Source organism: Callospermophilus lateralis, chromosome 15, assembly GCF_048772815.1.
Source record: "Callospermophilus lateralis isolate mCalLat2 chromosome 15, mCalLat2.hap1, whole genome shotgun sequence".
NCBI lineage: Eukaryota > Metazoa > Chordata > Mammalia > Rodentia > Sciuridae > Callospermophilus > Callospermophilus lateralis.
This window is the reverse complement of record NC_135319.1, coordinates 19,100,908-19,118,503: the sequence shown is the minus strand read 5'-3', so window position 1 is coordinate 19,118,503 and position 17,596 is coordinate 19,100,908.

Below are 17,596 nucleotides of genomic sequence, written 5' to 3'. Positions count from 1 at the left end.
CTCCATCACAGATGACAGGTTGTGTAGTCTACGACAAATTACCTCTCCCACCTGCACACCACTCTCTCATAGGGGATGTTGTGAGAATTGAAAATAGTATCTATAAGATGACCAACCCAGTGTATGACTCACAGTAACTATTCAGAAAACAGTACTGTGGTGTTCTTCTGCCATTACTAAGATGGTGGCAAGGGTGAGGAGAGGCATTGGAGGACCTTGATGACAAATCATCTCTCTTAACCTCAGCCTTCCTCTCTGATTCCGGGGTGAGTTCTATAGCCCAGGAGAACCTCACCCTATTGGGGAAATGGTGCCTCCTTAGAAACAAGAGATGACTGTCCTGGACCCCAGCAGAACACTCTCCTTGGTACTGCCTGGTTTTTCAGCAGCCCTGGTCCCAAACCAAACTGAGGCTGTCAAATACAAAGGGAGAGTCATCTTGGAGGAAGTGGAGGAAAGAACAGGAGGCCAGAATCAAACTCATAAAGGACCTAGAAAGCCAAACAATGAATGTCAAGGGGAAAAGACTTTTGAGGCAAAGAAAAGTTTAGGGAAGGGGAGAGAAGGTCACCCCAACCAAAGAATGATTACTTCATATATTTTTGTTGGGGGCCATTTTTAAAAGTGTGTGCAGGACCCTACCAAATACAATGTGCTGCTCAATGGAGATATACTCTTAAGAGAATTGAGAGGTCCTTATTTTAATTCAAATGGGAATTATAATCTGCCTTGGAAGATTTTTTTTAACCTTGATGTCATGAACTGAAGGCTGGGGACATGGCCTCTAACCCTGCCTTAAGATTCTGTAATCAAATGACCTTGATCAGACCCTTTCTTCTTACTGAACCTAGCTCCCTTCTCTTGTTCAGAGCAGGCTGGAGAACTCCACCTCTTCGTTCCTTCTAGTTGACATTTTGTAACATTCAGTTTCAGACTCCCATCCTCCTTTTCCTCTCCATTCTCATATTTTTTAAGAAGTGTGGGAACTAAAGCATAGAAAGAAAAAACACAAACATTTTGCATTAACTTTCTATTTCATTTCCTCGACACTTAAATATGCATCACAAAATCTCCAAGGAAGCATATTAAAAATACTTATCCCTGGAACTCTCCTTTGAGATGGGACCCAGGAACATCTGTAAATTTAACAAGCTCTGTAGGTGACTTTTTATGATCACACAATAATTAGCCTAAGCTGCCCGAAAATATAACCTCATAAAGCAGCTGCTGAAATTGAATGTGATTCAACCCTTAAAAGGCATGTCTTTAAGCCAAGGTCTCTGCTAGGGAATTGAAGCCAAGAATTAGAGAGAAGTACAGTGATGAACACCAGCCTTCACCAGCTGGGCTTGTGGATGTTTGTGAAGCACAGAGGCAAAGATGAGTGCCTGGGCTGCGGGCCCACAGGGTGTGCCCTGTGATCTAAGGACTTAGACAGCTCTCCTCTCATTGGACATGTCAATATGGCCTCCTCATCTACCTTACAGACCACTGTCTTGGTTCAGGCTATAGGGAGTATGTGTTAGGGTAGTTCCATTAGAGCAAGTGGTTATACAGGAGTGAGCCTGCCCCCTCCCTGTACTCTGGATTCCTTTCTTACCATAATGATTGCCACTGTCATGGCATCACCATGAGGTTCTCTCCAGAGCAGAGCTGATGTTGGCACCATGCCCTTGAATCTTTAGAACTGTGAGTTAAATAGAACTCCTTTCTCTATAAAGTATGCAGCCTCAACTCTTTCATCATAATAACAGAAAATAGACTAAAACATGGTTCTACTTACTGAATTTGCAACTGGAGTCATGATGTTTGGCTCTGACTACACAAGAGAGAGGACAGGGTAGTGACCTCAATAGGCTCAGTCAGCTTCCTCCACCCCTTGGGACTTCTGGACTCACCTACCCATCCTCCAGCAGAGAATTCTACTTGTTCAAGGTATTTTCTGGTGCCTTCAATAACAGACAACACACAGATGTTGCCAGTTAAGAAAAAAAAAAAAGCATTTTGCTGGCTTGTGCTTAATTAGTAGCAGGGAAATTTTCGACTAAAAGCAAAAATAATGGAATATGATAACATTTTAATGAGCAGTAGCACTGAGTTGTATTTAAATCAGTCCTCAAATAGTCCCTGAATCCAAGTTTTTAATTTTTTTTTTCCAGAACTAGAGATTGAACTCAGGGCCTTGCACATACTGGGCAAGTGCTCTACCACTGAGCCACATTCAAGAACCCTAAATCCAAGTTTTTAAAGAATTTCTATGGGCTAGTCATTCTTTCTCTTCTCTCCACACCTCTCTCAGGTCGACTTTTGTGCATACCTGCTTCCCCCAATCTCCAGTTTATTCCCACTCCCTTCCTGCACTTGCACAATCTCTATAACCTATTCAAAAGGACCTTTTAATTTTGGAATAGTTTTAGATTAACAAAAATGTCACGAAGATAGTTCAGGGAGTCCCCATGTGCCAGACGTCCAGTTTACCCTATTGGTTTCGTGTGAGTCTGTTCCATTTGTCATGATGAGCAATTTTGTCAGGAGTGAAAAACTATTGACTTGACATGTTACTATCAGCTTAAGTCCATACTTAAATCATACTTTCTCGTTTTTACTAATGTCCTTTTTCTCTGCCAGATGCCATCCCGGATACCATATGGCATTTAGTCACTTTCTCAGACTGTCCTTGTTAGGATAATCTTGTTTGAATGACCGTGACATATTTTATTTCATCTCGGTTTTCTTTTGTTTTGGGAGCATGGAGGTACTGGAGATTGAACCCAGGGGTACTTTACGCCTGAACTACACCAGCCCTTTTTTATTTCTTTTTTTTTTTTTCATTTTTAGATAGGGTCTTTCTAAGTTGCTGAGGCTGGTCTCACACTTGCTATCCTCTTACCTCAGCCTCCTGAGTCACTAGGATTACATGTATGTGCTATGGCGTCTGGCTAAATGACTTTGACGGTTTGAGGAGGCAGTTATTTTATAGAATCTTCATCAGGTGGGCTTTTTCTGGTATTTGCATCGTTAGATTGAGGTTGTGGAGTTTTGAGAGGAAAGCTACTAAGGTAAAAGTGCCATTTCTGTCATGTCTTATTACAGGGACCTGCTATCAACCTAACCTTGTTTGCCTGACTCACCTTGCTGAGGTATTTGTCAGTTTTCTACTATGAAGTTACTCTTTTTCCCCATTTCTGATAGTGCACTCTTTGGAAGTATATCACTATATGCAGCCCACACTGGAGGGCTGAGGATTTGGGATCTGCCTCTGGTTTAGTCAGCTTTTTATTTCTGTCACCAAAATAACTGACAAGAACAACTTAGAGAGGGAAGTTTATTAGGAGCTCACAGTTTCAGAGGTCTTAGTCCATAGACCTCAGACGCCATTGCTCTAGGCCCAAGGTGAGGCAGCACATCATGGCCGAAGGACGTGGTGGAGAAAAGCTTCTCAACTTTTGGTGACTGGAAGCAGAGAGAGAAAGAGGAAGGGGCTGCAGGGGAGAACAACCCTTCCAGGATAAAACTCCAGTGAGCCACCTCCTCCAGCCTTGATCCACCTGTCTACAGTTACCACCCAGTCAGTGCCTTCAAACCAGGAGGGACTGATGAGGTTCTAGCGCTCATAATACAATCATTTCACCTCCAACCACTCCTGCTTTGGGGAAACTTTTAGGGAACACTGCATATTCAAACTATAACAACCTCCTTGAAAGGGTAGGATCTATATAAACTATTTTGAGTTCCACTATATGAGAGGTTTGTCTATTCCCCTTCAATTTTAATTATTTATTCAATCATATATGGATACTGGTATGGCCTCATGGATATTTATTTTGTATTTTGAGTTACAATCCAATAATATTTAACTTTATTGCTCAAGTTGGTCCAGCTTTGGCCACTGGCAGCTCTTTCAGTTGGCTTCTGTGTCCCTCTGATATACCCCATCATTGAGTGTGAGTGTGAGTATGTGTGAGTTTTTATATTCTGGCACTATGAGACACTATGAGGTTCTTTTTCTGGATCCCCTTCCCCAGCCCTAGGAAATCTAGTTCCTTTCATTGGAGAATGGTATTTGAAATTAAGATCTGGGTGAGGTATGTGGGATACCATTGCCTCCAGGCCCTCTCTCTGACAGAGCAAGGAAATATGTTAGTACATTAACTCAGGCATACATACATTATCTCTAAACACCCCTATATGTATCCATCTGCATCTATGTTAAACTGGACCTAATGTCTAGCTCTCTAATACTAAGGTCTCCTACTCTAATCCAATACCCCATGGGTCTTTCCAACCATCCCCTGACCCTTCCCTGTCTGAACCTCCCCTACAATAATGAGAAATCTGCCTCCTACTCTTTGCCACCCATTGGTCATTCAGAGTCACTGGTTCATATACCTCTAGTAAACAACTTTACCAGCTAGGGTACAGCACAAATGTGCAATTCCTCTGCTTTAAACTTACAAAATTCCATTTGCTTTTAAAGTTACTCATGTCAATACCTTTATCTTCATCATCAGCAGTGAAATTGGTAATGTGACATTTTCTCTGTATTGCTTGACCAAAATTTTCAGCTTTTCTTGATGTTTTCAAAGGCTAGCTTTTCTTTTTGTTAATTTTGTTTATTGTTTCGTTCTTTTCAGTTTCATGGATAAGTTTGCTTTATTTTTTATCATTTTCTTTCTTTGGCTTGATTTAGGTGTAATTTCTATTATTTATCTGTTTTTCAAGGGAAGAAAGTCATAGATTTTATTTTTTGTTTTAAAATATATATATATTTAATGCTATAAAATTTCCTCTTAGAACCACTTTACCTGTATTTCCCCAAATTTGGGAAAGTTGTATTTAAATTTTACTTAGTTTAATATGTATGTGTGTGTGTGTGTATGTGTGTGTGTGTGTATATATATATGTATGTGTGTGTGTATATATATATATATGTATATATATATGTATATATATATATATGTGTATATATATATACACATAATATACATATATATTTAATTTTGAGACATCTTACTTTTTCTATAGGTTATTCTGAAGTGTACTATTCATTTCCCAAATATTTGAGGATTTTTTTAACTGTTACTGAAACAGTTTTTATTTTTAACTGTTAAATCTTTACAGTGTATTTTATGGTCCAGAACCTGCATGTATTAAAGAATATTACATGTGAGCTTCAGAAAAAAAAATGTATATTCTGCCATTGTTGGGTGCTGTGCTCTAAAAAATATCAGCTAGATCAAGCTGATTCATAGTACTGTCCAGGTCATTTCTATCCTATTTATTTTTCTACTTTCCTGATTTATCAATTGCTGATATAGGGATGTTGAAGTTTCCAATCCTAATAGTGGCTTTGTCTAGTTCCCCTTTGAGGGAACAAAGTTCCTCAGGTTTATCCACGTTTCCTCATATATTTTGATGTTCTATTGTTAAGTCTATGCACATTCCTAAAAATCTTCTTTGTACTGCTTTTTTTTTTTATTTGAAATTCACACAGATAATACAGCTTTCTTTTGATTAATGTTAGCATGGTATGTCTTTTCCTTAAACCTTCACTTTTTTTTAACAGGTATGAGCTTTTATATTTAAAGTGAGTTTTCTATACACAAATTGAAAGAATGGGCCTTCTTTCAATATATTCTGATAGTCTGTCTTTTAACTGGCATGATTAGAACATTCATATTTAAACTGATTATTTCTATAGTTGGTTTAACGCCCACCTTATTTGTAACATTTATTCTTTGTGTTTATCTTTCTTTTTTCCTTACTTTCCCCCCACCCCTTTGGCTTTCTCTGTATTTTTGTTGTTGTTGTTGTTGTTTGTTTTCAGTTGTTGATGGACCCAAAATCTTTATTTTTCTTTCTTTCTTTATTATTATTATTTGTTGTTTATTTTTATGTGGTGCTGAGGATTGAATCCAGGGCCTCACACATGCGAGGCAAGTGCTCTACCACTGAGCTACAACCCTAGCCCCGGCTTTCTCTCTTTTTAATTGTGCATTTTACATGATTCCATATAAAAATCGTTCTTAGCATATCACTAATACTTTCTTAAAATTTTCTGTGGCTGCCTCAGAGTTTGCAATACACGTTTTTAGTAATTGAACTCCACATTTATATACCACTTTATGTGTAATGCAGGTAGCTTATGACAAGAGATTCCCAGTTCCCCTGACCCATCTCCTGAGGGCCAGTCGCGTGCTGAGTGCTCTGACAAATGCAAGGCCCACAAGACACCACGTGAACTCTCACAGCAGGTTTGACCAGGACAGTCATTACAGCGGTCTCACAGAAGATAAAATTAGAGGAATTCATTTCCCTCTCTGGGTCTCACAACTAACAGGCTCTAGACTGCTGGAACTCCAGCCCTCTGAAGCCCAGGAGAGCCTGCATAGTGCTCACTACTGCAGCGGGGCACGTGACACAGGCTCAGAAAAGAGGGCACTCCACACCTGCAGAACAGAAAGCACCACCCTGAGAACACCACTGTGGTTTGCAAAAGGAATGGTGTAGTGCAACTAGGTTTGGCATGTAGAACAGGGGCTGATTTTTAAATTTTACTTTCTATTTTGTTAAACACAATTTAACAAATAACTCAGTCCTATTTTCTGTGCCTTCATCTCCACAGTCATCGTGATGATATCTCTCATTTACTGAGGATCCATTTTTGTCCAGTGAGTGAGTCTTCACACACTCCATGTCCTCCATAGCCATGATAGAGGAGGAGACTGAGGTTCAGAGAGGTAGAGGTCTTCCCCAAGGCCACAGACTGCTTGGAGAAGCTGAGACCTGAAGCTCCAAGATTCTATTCCCATGGCTCTCCTCATGTCTGGGGTCTCAAATAATTGCTACCACATTCTCTCCTCTAGGGAGAGAAGTACAGAGTCCCAGCCAGAGCCAGCTGGGCGACATTTCCTGCCCAGCCTAGAACCTTCCAAACTCCCTGTGTCTGGGCCACCTGGACTGAGGTCCCAAAGCCACAGCAACAAAGTACACAGACCAAAGTCATGACCCATACTGGGGCCTAGAGGGTCCCATTCTGAGGGCTAACGAGACCCAGGGGCCTGGTGAATTCCTCTGCCAGAAACATCAGATGGAAGCAGGAGCAGTTAGCCCAAACACCAACCTGGGGCGATTAGACCACCCCTGAGTCAGGAATCCAAGCCCTGCCAGAAGGTCCTTAGGAGTGTGCACCTGGCACCGTGGACCCGCCTAGGACATCTGAGAGACTTCCTGTAATCATCAGGCCTCTCTCTGCTTGGAGCAGGACCAGGCTCTGGTAAGAGTGGGTTGGGCCAGATGTTCTGTGGGTCACAGAATTATGATCCTACATTTAAACCCCAAGGGTTCCTACAAGGGCATGCAGGGTCACATGTTTGGATTGTCTCCCTCAGTAGTCCTTCCTGAGACCAGGCCAGACAGCCTGGGTGCCCCCACAGCAGGGTTGGGAGGGAAGGGCATGTGGGAGTGCAAGGGTCTATCTGCAGGTAAGAGTATCCAGGTGTGTGTGTGGTAGCACCTCAATCAGGTGTGTTTGCAGACCCCCTATCCTGCCTGTGATTCCAGGCATGGTGGCCACTGGTGACCCAATACAGGGGTCCAGTTGCCAGAATTGTGCCTGAATTTACAATACCAGTTCCAAAAGACTTTAGAAAGAGGAAGAGCCAAGATCATTTCAATCCATGTCTTTTCCCATGAGAACACAAGGCCCCCTCATAAGACAGCCCCAAGAGAAAGGTAGGGAGGGCCCTGTTCCCATCTCAGATCTGCCAGGCACTCTCCCAGAGTGAGAGGGACTGTTCCCAGATTCATGGGGCACCCACTCTCTGCCCAGAGACTCCCCAGCCCCTGTGGAGCAGGCATGGTGTTATATGTTTGTTTTATGATAGAAAAGGTAAAACCAGAAAATGTGTAAAACAGCCGGACACAGTGGCGCACGCCTGTAATCCCAGAGGCTCAGGAAGCTGAGGCAGGATCATCCAGGCTCAAGCAGGCCTCAGCAGTTTAGCAAGACTGTAAGGAACCTAGTGAGACCCTGTCTCAAAATTTTAAAAAGCCTGGGGGTCGTGGCTCAGTAGTTCAGCACCCTGGGTTCAATCCCTGATACAAAAAAAAAAAAAAGAAGAAGAAGAAGAAGAAGAAGAAGTGTCACATAGCAGCAGCAGCAGAGCTGGCCCCAAGTCTCTACTGTGCCAGCCCCTTGCCTTGCAAACAGCAGCAGTCTGGAGAGCTCCTGTCCCTGAAAGCCCCGTATTCCAGGCAGCCCGTCTTCTTGGAGTCCTCCATCTCCCCAGAAAGGCCACCCTCTCCCAGAGCCCACCTTCCAAGGGAGCAGCCCATCCCAAAGACTCCTGATCCTAGGGAGCCACCCCTGGTCCCTGGGCACCTCTGGTCTGCCCATGAGTGTCCAAGGCAGACACATGGGGGTTGGGGGCAGCTGACTGGGAACTGTGCAGCCACACCCTTTCAGCTCATCAGGTCACTGTGGCATTTTTTCATCTCCATTTACAGAAAAGAAACTGCGATATGGAGAGCAGAGAAGGCAAAATGTTTTTTTGTGCAATCTGTAGGAATAGCCAAGTGGCTGGACACCCCCAGGTGACTCCCAAACAAGCCCTACACAGGGGTGCAGATACCAGCCCATCCTGGGCCCAAGACTCCATCCAGGGAAGGAGGCCAGGCAGACCCTTCAGATGCCCCTGGGATGGTGCCAAAGTAAGCGTGAAAGTGCAAAGTAGGAATTCCTAAATGTTGTAAGAAACCGTTCTTTTTCAATATGAAAATAAGAAATAAAAATCCTTGCCCCCCCCGCCAAAAAAATGGCTGACAGCATCATGGATTAACAATCTCAATACCACATCCCCTCTTCAAAGTGAGAAGTGAATAACCTTCCAGGTGCATTGGCACATGCCTGTAATTCCAGCAGCTTAGGAGGCTGAGGCAGGAGGACTGCAAGTTCAAAGCTAGCCTCAGTAACTTAGTGAGGCCCTAAGCAACTTAGCAAGACCCTGTGTCCAAAAATAAAAATTAAAAAGGGCTGGGAATGTGGCTCAGTGGCTAGGTGCCCCTGGGTTCAATCCCCAGTATCAAAATAAATAAGTAAATAAATAATCCCACAAAATAAGTTTGTTTTTGTTTTTTAAGTATCAGAATGTTCTAGGGCATTCAAAGACACACAACTGGTTTAGCAACTGCTAGTACATATTTTAAGGGCATTCATTTCCTGTTTGTTTGTTTATAATTATATAGAAATCTTTCATTTCCTTTCCCAAGAGATCCACAAATACCTTGAACAGCAAAGCTTTAAGTGGCTATCACTGACAGTGTGGGTCATTTAGTCGATATTCTGCACCTACTGGATCAGGAGTTAAGCATGATTCCATGTGAATTATGGACTGGGTGGAGCAGGGTCCTAGGGGGTGTGGGCAGCAGGGTAGGGTTCCACCCCCCAGAGCTCACAGGATTTCAGGGTATCAGAGTGACAGCCCACAAAGGAACACTGCCCTGCAGCCACTGCTGCTGTCCCTGCTGGGGTGCTCTTGCATGGGTCCCTGCAGACAGCTCTACTTACCCACTTCTCATGGGACGTTATTTGTTGATTTATTGGTACTGTGAATCGAACTCTGGGGTGCTTTACACTGAATTACATCCCCAGCCATTTTTAATTTTTTTTTTTAAATTTGGAGACAGGGTCTCTCTAAATTATTCAAGGCTGGCCTTGAACTTGTGATCCTCCTGCCTCAGCTTCCCTTCTCATTAGGATCTTACAAGCAGAAGTGGTTCAGTACCCTGAGTTCAATCCCTGATCCAAAAAAAAAAAAAAAGAAGAAGAAGAAGAGGAGTCATGTAGCAGCAGCAGAGCTGATCCCAGGTCTCTACTGTGCCAGCCTAAAGTAGTCTGCCTACCAGTGGTTTCAAACAAACAATTTAAAAGTAAAATGTAAGCAGGAAAAACAAGGTGGGTTCTCTCTTGCTCACTCTTTTTGACGAAGGTCATTTTAATCTAGAAATAGATCACCTGCAACCATATATAAGCATTCTTTCATTAATTCCATGTTAATGAAAAGATACTCATTTTGTCTTCAATATGTGCAGATCTCAAGGCAGAAGGTGGATGGTGACTGGTGTCCTGAAACTGAAGTGAACACCGGGGCCCATCAGCTCCTTCACCTGTCCCCTGAAAGCCAGTGCATGCCTGAGTCCAGCTGGGTACTGGGCTTAGAGATAAGTCGGTCACATGAGGCCCCTTCCTGGGAAGTCTGCATTTTCAGAAATAGAGAGGGTAACAAATGGGCAAATAGATCATTCCAGATCCTGAGAAGCAATATGAACAAGAAGCTTGCTGTGATCAGGAGGGTGAGTGGCAAAGCAGAGGAGACATCAGGTCCAAATAGTAGGGAAGATTGCTCAAGGGACATGCTCCAGGGATATGAGGGATGCATCCTGAGAAAAGCCTTCCTCTGTGACAAGCCTAGAAGGTCATGAGAGAAGGAAGGAGGTGGTGCAAAGTCCCCAGAGTAGGAAAAAAAGATTCTTATTATAGAAATCTCAAGGCCAGTATGGTTAGAACAGGGTGAACAAGGGCAGAGCGAGAGATGGTGAGGGCCTTACAATTAAAAAAAAAAATTACACATATTTACTTTAAAGGTCTTGATAGGTTTTTTTGTTTGTTTGTTTTTGTTTTTTAATTCATGATTCTGGAATCAGCAGCCCTCATAACCAGAATAGGTTCGAAGAACACTAGCCAGCAATGTAGTCAGGTGGTATTTATAGACAGACAATGGAAGTGAGGTACAGAGGCAACTTAATTGATTACAGCTTGGATTTGCCTTATTGAAATCAGCTGGCCACCTGAGATTTCCTGAAACTCAGCTGCTGCAATGGGCTAAAACTCAGCTGTTTGTTACAAAAGTACACTCCAAAGTTAGGTTTTCAGTTAGTTAATGAACTAAGCCAGGCTGCAATTAATTCTGTAAGTGCCCAAGTGCAGCGGCATCCTCGGACCTGATTTAACTTGAGCTGTTACTTGGGGTCTGGATTTTATTCTAGACGGGATGGGAAGCCTTTGTTGGTTCTGAGTAGGAAACCGTAAACATAAGCACTGGGGGAAATAGGCAGCAGTACAGCAGTACGAGCTTGCGGCTCGAATTACAGGATGAATGACAGCACCCTCAGTGAAATGGAGACACTGCCTGGTTTGCATAGGGCTGTGGGGACAGGGCAGCAGTGTTTATTAGACATGCTGCTTCTGGAAATGTTCCTTCAAAGAGAAGCCAGAAGTGGGATGGGGGCCAAAGGAATTGATGTGGCATGGAGATTCACCCAGAGAACCCCCTAGGGAAGGCCAAACGGGAATGGATGGCGTCAGTGCAAACATCCTGGGGTAGAAAATAAGCTTCGTATTCGTATTTTTAAAGATCAAGTTTCCACCACAAGTTTATGTGTGTTGGGATGACCCAGCGACAAGGGAAAACTTGTTGATAGGGCTGACAGAAATGACTATTGTAGGAGCAGTCAGAGGTCTACACTGGGTACCACTGCAAATCTTTACTTTATACCTTGGTCTACAAAAGGACAGAAAACTGAGGAAACAAATACCAGCATGTGAGATCCAGGCTGAGAGCCTCAAGAATGCCCTAAAAAAGGCAAGACAATGTCACACAGAGAAGGAAGGACCCATGGTAGCTTGCCAGAGTTAAGACGACTAGCAATGTTCCAGGTAAAGAATGCATCGTGTGCAAAGGCTGAGGCAGGTGAGAAAGAGCTAGAGGTGTTCAGGGATGTTGGAGCTGAGGCGGGGAAGAGGACAAGCAGGGTTAATGGACTCCACCAGCGGATCAGACTGTGTGTCCAGACTGAGACCCCAGAAGCAACAGGGAGCTCCTCTGACTTGGAGGACAGGGCCAGGAGCAGGGCAAAAACTGGTGGGAGGGTCAGTTGTTGGGAGTGATCCCGAAATGGGGACAGTCCAGGGGACAAGGAGGCAGTCAGAGAGCCTGTTGACTGGACTTGAGGCTGTGTAAGGGGACAGGTGAGGAGGAAGTGTGCAGCTAAGGATGGGCCTCGGTCCTTGCTTGGGCACGTGGGTGGACCAAGCTGCTCGTTGAGAAAGGGAACATTCTTGAGGCCTCACACGCTGGTATTTGTTTCCTCAGTTTTCTGTCCTTTTATAGACAAAGGCATAAAGTAAAGGTTTGCTCCTCAAGGTATCCAGTGTCACTGCCATTACAGTGAGTCCCAAATGTCTCTGTGGCTTATCAGAGATATGGGGAAGCTGAGCAAAGCAGATGAGAGGGCAGATGAGAGGGGACGAGGATGCCAGGCTGCAGATGCCAAGGGAGGAGTCAGACTCCTGAGCACCTAGGATAGGGGCCCATCGAGGGTTGGGCAGGGCTGGGAGGGTGTGCCCCAGGGCCTCTGTAGGATGTAGACACGGGGCATTTTCTGTCTGGTCTATAAAGGGAGGTGAGGTGGGTGGATTCTTATCTCTCCCTCAAGAACTGTAAACATCTAGTGACTGTAAGCTGAGAGATGTGGCATGTTGTTTCCTAGAAACAGGATGCCTGGGGGCTGGAGTTTGGCTCAGTGGTAGAGAACTTGCCTGGCATGTGTGAGGCACTGGGTTTGATTCTCAGCACCACATATAAATAAATTAAATAAAGGTCCATTGACAACTAAGAATATTCAAAAAAACAAAACAAAACAAAAAGGAGACCTGGCTGTACTTTGGGAAGGTCTCTCTGCCTAGTAAGGAAAAGGTACCCTGGAGCAGGAGCCTGGAGACCAGGGGCCCATCATTAAAAATGAGTGGGAGGAATGAAGACCAGATACAAGAGGGCCCAGCAGCAGGAGGAGAGGACAAGGTGTGCCACGGAGAGGGTCGGGGTCAGAGTGTGGCAAATAGAGCCCCACATTAAGGTTCTGGTGACTGCAACAGGATGGTGCCATTACAGTGAGTCCCAAATGTCTCTGTGGCTTATCAGAGATACGGGGAAGCTGAGCAAAGCAGATGAGAGGGCAGATTCTGGACAGAACTGATGGGATGAGCTCAGAACTGGCTGTTGGGGATGTGGGTCAATGGCCTCCCTTCGCCCAGGGGGACTTTCACGTAAGGCCCATTTATGCTTTGAGGACACTGAACAGTGAGTGGGAGAAGGCCCAGTTCTTCTCTACCCTCCAGCTGAGGCAGCTGTACAGGCAGGAAATGGAGGCTGTAAGCCCTGACCCTGGCCTCCAGTGCTGTCTCCAGTGCTGCTTCCAAGGAGCAATGAATGAGAGTGGGCTCTGGATCCGAACACTTCAGGGCCTTGAGGTCCTGCGGGTGAGATGAAGAGAGTGCAGGTGGCTAGAGCTCTGCTTTTTGCCTTTGGCTTAGCCAAAGCTGGCCTCAGGCCTCAGGCACTGTGCAAGGGCCCACCAGATTCCTCAATGAGGATGATCTGTGGTGAGAACATTGGGAGGGTCACCCCTGGGCCTATAGCAGTGTGGGGTGGGGGGCATGTTTGGGGAAGATGTTCATGGCCCCAGGCAGGGTTCCGTTGGTGGGTGGTTTCAAAGCAGACAAGCAAGTGACCAGAGATTACAAATGTGGTTAGGGTACCTTGTGCTCACAAGGATCTGGGTGTAGGGAACAGGACTTTGGGCACTGCCAGGAATACATGAAATAAGATATCTCACCACTAGCAGAAGGCAGGACCCTGGCTGAGCAAGCTGAGTCAGAATGAGGACTCTGACCTGCAGAAGCTGAATTGGGATAATCAGACAGACCACAGGTAAGTGTTGGTATGTACAAAGTGAAGCCCAGACACACTGGAGACCAGGTCCAGGGTCCCAAAAGGAAATGCCATCTTCCACAGAGTAAAGCATTCTATGAATTTCCTGCCCAGGTCAGGGTTGGCTCTGAGTGGCTGGACCCCTGGTTAAAAAAAAAAAAAAAAAAAAAAACCCAAACCCGCCCTGAGGCAAGTCTGGTGAGAGCCAGCACACAGCAACATTGCCCCTGCACTCTACAAGAACATGCTGAATGGACAGGCAAGGTGCTGATCCAAGGCACAACCTAACAGCAAGATGCACTGTCTCTCAGCTTCCTGGGGAGAGGGGTGCAGGATATTTCTAGATATTTCCAGAAACACCAAGGGATACCATGCCTAACCCTGAGTTGTGTGGGGGTGGCTCCACTTTGCTTCCTCAGCTCCTCCATGATTTGACCCACAGGACTCTGTGGTCTCATTTGGACAACAGTCCCCTCCTTATCCAAGAAGGATACATTCCAAGATGTGCCAAGGATGCCTGAAACTGTAGGTAGTACCAAACCCCATATATTCTAGGTTTTACCTATACATACTATGATAAAACTTAATTGATAAATAAGCACAAAGAGATTAACAACAATAACTAATAATAAAATAGAATAATTAGAACAATGTACTATAATAAAAAGTTGTTTAAAAATTATGAATTGTTTATTTCTGGAATTTTCCATTTGATATTTCCAGACGTCAGGGGCTATTCTACTGTCACAAATGCACAGTGGCACGAGCATCATAAAAAAGCGCTCAATGTTCACTCAGTCAGGGCACCTCTTCTGGCCCAAGGCATGCAATCTCCTTCCAAGGCCTTTAGAAACCCTCAGACTATGTGTCCAAGATTGCTTCTTCCTCTGCTCTCACAGTATCCTTTCTAGGCTGGATTTCTACAAAGGCAGGTGCAGGGAGTTCGTCACTGTGGCACTAGGGTCCAGAACAATGCACCCAGAAAATGTATGTGAATGAGTTTCCATTTTTATTTACAGTTTGATTTATACTTTATAAAGGTCTTCTGTTATCTCAAAATTCATAAGCACACCTGTGGTTATCATGACCACCCTCCATTTATAGGAAGTTAGCTTTAGGAAGTTATTGAGTTGCCAAAGTTGCAAACTTAGAAAGTGGTAGAGTTGTGCTTGGCATCTACCCCTGTCTGAATGCAACTCTAGCCTGTAGTCAGTGCTTCTTGGCATGGGTTCATGAAGAAGAAAGATCTGGCATGGTTTTTGTGCACATTTGGTGAAATTTGGGGATTACAAATCAAAAATCACAAAACAACCCAAAGAAGTTAGGCACATCCAGTTTAGGCTAGTGAGGAATATTGAAAAAGGTTGAAAGTAGTTATGGGTACCCAGGAAGCTCATGGCACAGGCCCTGTTAGTTCATCCCCAACCCCTCTTCCCTCTTGATGTCTGGTAACTCCCTTCTTCACTGATTAACTAACCTACTAGCCCCCTTTCTCCATTCCTCCTGGGGGCCAGATTTCTCTCTTCACTACAGTTGCAGGACCAGTGGCTTTTTTTTTTTTTTTTTTTTTTTTTTTTTTTTTTTTGGCAGAAGGAGGTCCAGCCCTATGCAGGAGGCTCTCTTCAATCGTGTGGGGCATGGGCAACCATGGGGGCTGGGGTTGGGTGGATGTGGTCACAATTCTGTTCACTTACCTCCTAGTAGGTGACCTTACCTTGGCAATTTTCCTGCCTTGAACCTCAGTTTCCCCATATGTTAAGGAGGGGATGAGAAGCAACTGATCACCAGGCTACAAACATTCAGGGATTGGGATAGGAATTTTATAGAGCAAGAATAGTAAGCGTAGTTAGTATTGTCATGGTATTACTTTTTGGTTTTTGTAGTCTGCTGATTGTTATCCAGGAGATCTGCACAGAGGGCCATGGGCCCCAATAACATGAGACTCTCTTCTTGTCCAAAAGAAGATGGGGAGATTCCCTGGGTCCTGTGTGGTAATGGACACACCAGCCCTTTGGTATCCACTGAATGCTTCACCAGCTATCTCAGAGCCAGTGGTTAAGGAAAGGAGATGAGAAGGCTGTCCATGCTAAAGGGCAGCCGGCCATCCCCAGGAAGATGAAGGACTTCAAACTTCTGTCACAGAGGGAAAGGGTTCAGCTCAAGATCCTGTGGCCCCAAGAAAGGTCGAGAGAAGAGGTCCAGGAAATGACCAGAAGGGCTAACTGGAGAGGGATGAAGGACTCAGGAGTGGCCTCAGCTCCCCTGGGAGTGGTGATGGGGCCTGCAGCCCTGTGTCCACCTTTCCTTCAACTGTTGTGTCACTTGCCACAGCAAGCTTCCCTGTGATGTCATAAACGCTGCCCTGGAGCAAGCCTGTGGGGTTACCCAGGCAAGTGGCTAACAGCTTCTAGTACACTAGGCCCTCCTCTCCTGACTCCATCTCCCAGGGAGCAGCAGATGGTCCAGGACCTGGACTGTAAGGTGGGACATAGAGGGATACGTAGCCCTCAGCCAGACACAGTTGATACTGTTACAGTGCTGGGGCCTTCTGGGAAACTGAAGCACGCAAAGTCCCCTCCTACTTTGCATCACCCCAATTCATGTCATACATGTCACACCAAGTTATAGGCATGAGTTCTTTAGAAGGGATAAGAAGAGGGAAAAGGAGACACTCTTGGGAAAAAGTGGGTCCTCTCAAAAAAGAGAGGGATGACATTCCTTTCTTGGTCTCCAGTTTTATTAGAGGTCCCAGGGAAGTTTCCAGAGAGTCCCACCAGTTCCTCCTCTTGACTTTTGACTGACAACAGGATGAAATCAGACATTCAAGTCCTGCTGTCAGGATAACTATAGGTCACTTTGTCCATGCTGGTGGGCTCCATTTGGAACCTGTTCTCAGAGACTTTGGGGTTGGGAGAAATGACCTTATCTCCCTCAGTTCTGGGATTTGGTCTATGTAAGGGTCACAAAGCGCCTTCACCATGGAATAATGCCTGTTCTTTTAAAATTATTTTTATTGTCTATTTTTAGTTATGCATAATATTAGGATTCATTTTGACCTATTTTTAAAAGCATTAATAATTTGTGTTCTTATCAGCATTTGGAGGCCTGCATTTTTCCTGCAAGATAATAGGTAGTCTGCTGAAGAATGTAATATACCCTGTGGACTTAAGCCAGGCAGGACTGCAGGTAAATTGCTTTTTAAAAAAAGAAAGCATGTGGGGGTCAGTGGGCCTATTTTATAGAATTATTTCTTTACTTGCATATTTCCACTACTCCTGTCTGCCCCCAATCAGAGCCAGGACAATCAAGCAGGACAGAGCCTAGGGCATTGACCAATGCTCATTCCTAGGAACCCTCCCCAAATTCCCAGGCCACCACAATATGCCAGGTGGGCCTCCACCTGCAATTAAGATGCATATCCATGTGGGCATGACACCAATTGAGCATAAGGCACTTGTGGGACATGGAGAAGTAACTCCCCTCTGCAAGTCCAGAACTGATTGTAGCATTTTCCCACCTGGCAGAGCAGATGCTAGCTAAGCCCCATCTTCAACTCTCCCAAGTGCAGATGAGCTTCCCTTCCCTTGATTCCCCAGCCCTCCTGTGGATGTAAATGTTCTCCATGCCTGGCTCAGTGTCCTTGTCCTGAAGACAGGCAGACATACCTCCTATAGGGACGTGATCTCCTCAGACTTCTCTACTGTGACAACCTACATAAGCAGAAACAGGGCAGCTTCCAGCTGTCCTTGGAATGCCCTCACCCTTGGTCAAGGAAGATGGACATAAAAGGAAACACAGGGCTTTTGTCTCCTTTTATATCCTGGACA